Here is a 4285-nt window from a genome sequence, read left to right as displayed (position 1 = left end):
ATATCCATACTCTCGTCTGTTCTTTTATTTTCTCAAACCCTGGATGACTTTTCAAAATATCCTATTTCTTTCAAAACTCCAGGTGATTTTCCATTCTACCGTTCTACTGGATCTCGAATTTCGAGCTGCATTTTATATCCTGTCTGCAAATTTTTCAAAAATTTCGTATATTTTCCTAAGTCTCATTCTGAGTCTTTCTTTGTTTTCAGTCCGATGGCATCCAGTCAAATCGATCCTATTTTTCCTGAAGGTCACATCTCCTATGAGGTGTGACAAGGTCGTCCTGATCATCGAGCCTTTAGCACCGGAACTTTCATTCCCCGGTGGTATTATTCCTGGCTCAAAAGCTTTTCTCGCATGTTCCCGGACCATTTGAGTGAGTGCGGATTAGAATTAGTGTCAGCAGTTGGAAAGCAGACCATCAACGGCAACTTGATCCATGCAATGGCAGAGCAATGAAATCCATGGACATGTACCTTCTGGTTCCCGTGGGGAGAGATGACCATTTTAATGGATGAATTTTCATAAATTATGGGATTACCAGAACCAGCCGGTCAACCAGGAGATCCATTAGAGCATCAGTTCCTGATCAATGTGAAGGGTTTGGACCCCCGAGACTCTTTAGCTCGTATGACAGGCCGCTGATTTTGGCCTCTGATCCAGTTGGACGGAAATGAATATGTCAACCTTCTCGAGTTGTACCACCAGTACGGGACCTTCGTTGAAGGCAACTTACTATCAAGGACAGCTAGAAAAAGGATTCAGAATGCAATGGTTTTATGCACTGTAGGATTAGCCCTCCTCATATATGGACAAAACTACATCGATATCAGAATAATCCAGCTTATGAGAAGATAAGGAAGTCGATAGACCAACCATCTCTCCATAGCCATGGCAGCACTCGCTTTCCTGTATCGAGGTCTGACTCGCTTCTCACTTGGAGAATCCATTTTAGTCGAAGGATGCATCTACGCGCTTCAATCCTGGTTCTTCCAGCATATTCCAGCTCGAGCAAATTCTTTCAGATACAATGACCAAGAACTCCTCCCAGTGGCACAGTACCGGTCCATGATTGACAGCATTCAAGAAGATGACATTGTCTGAGACTATTTTGATCGACAATTATCCCCTCCCATATACACATATGCTTATGGCAAGCGGTTCAAATTGTTGAGACCATTCTTCTGTACTTACTATCAACCGGAGCGATGTGTTTGGCAGTTCTCCCAGAGGCAGCAGTACGTCAAAGCTCGATTGCTATCAGGAGCTATGGCAGAATTTGATCTCACTTCCGCACAATGGTCCGGGGCATATCATTCTGCCCGCTACGGCTGGGATTCCCTTGTCACTCTCAAATTCTTTCATGGTCATAGAGTGTCTGACAACTATCATGAATGGTGGCAAATTGTTTGTCCTCCACCTCTTTGTCAAGATCAATAAAAGTTCAAAATTTATCATTCCAATAAATTTTTCTCTCTCTCTATTGTGGTTTGACGACCTCGCCTAGGTAACAAGGCATATTTTCGTTGTTTATTTCTCTTTCAAAGAATGACAACACATTTGTCGTGATTCCTGCGATGACTCAGTCCCTAGTAATGGGATATCTTTTTCAAATTGTCTACCATATTTCCAACAAATATTTCTTCCAAAAGTAAATTCCTTCAGAATCTAATTAGGTCTTTGCCCTGCAGAGAGCATCCGCAACATTTGATGGTTCGAACAAGATCAGGAAGAAGAACCACATCACCCCAGCACTTCTCAGCCTCAGAAGAAGAAATGAATCCCCCCAGAAGTCAAGACCAACAACAAGAGAACGATGGCATAGATCCACAAATGTACGCCATGTTCCAGAAAATGATGAACAAGATGATGAGCGAACAGGCCGGGACCAGTATAGAGAAGAATCCATTTAGACAGAAGTTCCATGGTCACAAGGATAAGAAGAATTCCAAGCAGCAGGTTCAGCCAGAGGAAATTGCAGATGAATCAAAATCAGCGGAAGACACCGATGAAGAATATGAGGTGCCTCCGACAGTTCAAAAACATGGCCGAGAACAAAGGAAGAGCCAAAAACCAAAGTGTCAGGCCGTAGAAGAGCCCCTGCAGACACAGTTCAAAGAAATGGCCAGAGTTGTTAAAGATCTATAAGCCCGCAACAAGGGCAAGAAAGTCTTCACCAGCGAGGACTTTTATGATGGCTTAGAAGGTGATGAAGACCTCAAAAACCTTCCCCGAAAATTCATCAAGTTTGATGGTTCTGGCAATCTAAAAGCTCATCTCGCCACATTCTTTGCTGAGTGCTCAAGATTCAAGAGAGACAACAGAGCACTATTTCTATGTTTCTCCCGTAGCTTAGAAGGAGTTGCAGCCAAATGGTATACTGAGCATATTAATCCCATCGAGCTCAAGGAGTTCGATAAAGTTGTGAACTTATTTATTGAACGCTTTCTGTTCAACACGGCGGCACTCCCGACATTAAGCCATCTCTGCAATCTAAGGCAGAATGAGAACGAAAAAGCACACGATTTTATTCATAGATGGAGATCAACCAGCAATAAAATGAAGGATCCTATATAAAAAAGGCACGCCTTGTCATTGATCCTCAACAACGTTTTGCAACCTCTAAGAGGATTAATCTCCACTGCACCATCCCGTGCTTTCATTGAGCTGACTGAACGAGCTGAATGGCTCGAGCTGAGCGTGGAGAATGGAGTCTACGAAGGCTTCACATTTTTTAAGAATAACCCTAAAGGTGAACAAAAGAAGAAAGCTCACTTCACCTACTCTGCCAACAACAACAACAATAGCCGAAATCAGTATAAAGAGCAGAAGAAAGATTACTGCTACGACGCAGGCAATTCTAACAATAAAGGTGATCAGAAAATGAAGCCTGCTCCTTAATACAGCAAGCCTCCTCAGCAAGATCAAGGGCCAAAACTGCATGAAAAAGTTAAACATGAAGGATGGAGCTACGACAAAAAATTCACTCCTCTCGATCAATCACTCGAAGATGTGCTCGAGTACATGCTGACGAAGGAAATGGTCAAGTTTCCTAGACTGGCCGATCCCCCTGTGCCTATGGGGAAATGAAAAGATCAATTTTGCAAGTTCCACAAAACAGTGGGACACAACACTGAGAACTGCTTCGTTCTCAAGAACATTGTACATGATCTTATTGACAAAAATTTGTTGGTGGAAGGAGAAGAAGAAGAGAAAATGGATATTCTCAATCAACCATTTTTGCCGCATACCACATCAGTAGTATCGGGCAACCATTCCTACCTCATGAGCATATCAAACCATGTTCCGTCTAAGATCTTCAAGTTTAGCATCAGGTGTCAGTGCTACGACAAGCAACTCCAACTTCTAATAAGATGAACATAATCTCATCATTTGGCAGGATGAAAGTGTCTGAAGAGCCCACAAAGTCATCCCCCAAATTAAAAGGAATTCCTGATTTCCTTAATCAGTTTATCAAGCCCAGGCTGGAAAATTCAAGTCAAAAGCCTTTGACTGCTCTGTCCAATGTTTCAATCATTGACTTAGCCAAGAGTTCCTGCAAGCATCAACAAATACTGGATGATTTACTTAGAAAAATTAAAGTCAAGCCTAGTACCACACCTGAAGACATGACTTAAATTGTAAATTCAGCCATGACAAATGCGCCAATCACTTTCTCAGATGAGGACCTTCCAAAGCCTCACTCCTTCCATAACAATGCCTTGTACATTGTCGTTCGAGTGAGAGGAATGACGGTACCCCATGTGCTAGTTGATGGAGGCAGTAGCCTCAACATATGTCCCAAAATGACTGCAAAGGCACTAGGCATCAAGGAAGAAGAATACATTCCAGATCCTATCACCATCTATGAATTTGATAATCATGGTCAAACAGCTAAAGGCAAGATATTCCTGGAGGTGTTCATCAATTACTCAGTGCACTCTGTCCTCTTTCATGTGGTCAATGTGCCACCCACCTACAATTTACTGCTCAGAAGGACATGAATCCATAATGCGAATGTGGTACCTTCCACCCTTCATCAATGTGTAAAATGGTCAAAAGGTGGAATGATTACAACAGTATTGGGAGAGGACCCAGAAGAAAGGCTCCCGCAGCCCATGATCCCTCGACCATCATTCACTGCAGATATCCCTAACAATAGGGAAAGTGAAGAAATTAGTCTCGGAGAAAGTCGGGAAATACTCCAGACAACATCAGAATTATCTCTGCACACTATAGCCATGACTCGATGAAGAGGTCCTAAATTCTTCAAGATCGGAGGCCG

The sequence above is a fragment of the Nuphar pumila genome, chromosome 6, assembly GCF_984573655.1.
Source record: "Nuphar pumila chromosome 6, dmNupPumi1.hap1.1, whole genome shotgun sequence".
Lineage (NCBI taxonomy): Eukaryota > Viridiplantae > Streptophyta > Magnoliopsida > Nymphaeales > Nymphaeaceae > Nuphar > Nuphar pumila.
The sequence above is the reverse complement of the archived record's forward strand: the minus strand, read 5'-3'. Positions refer to the sequence as shown.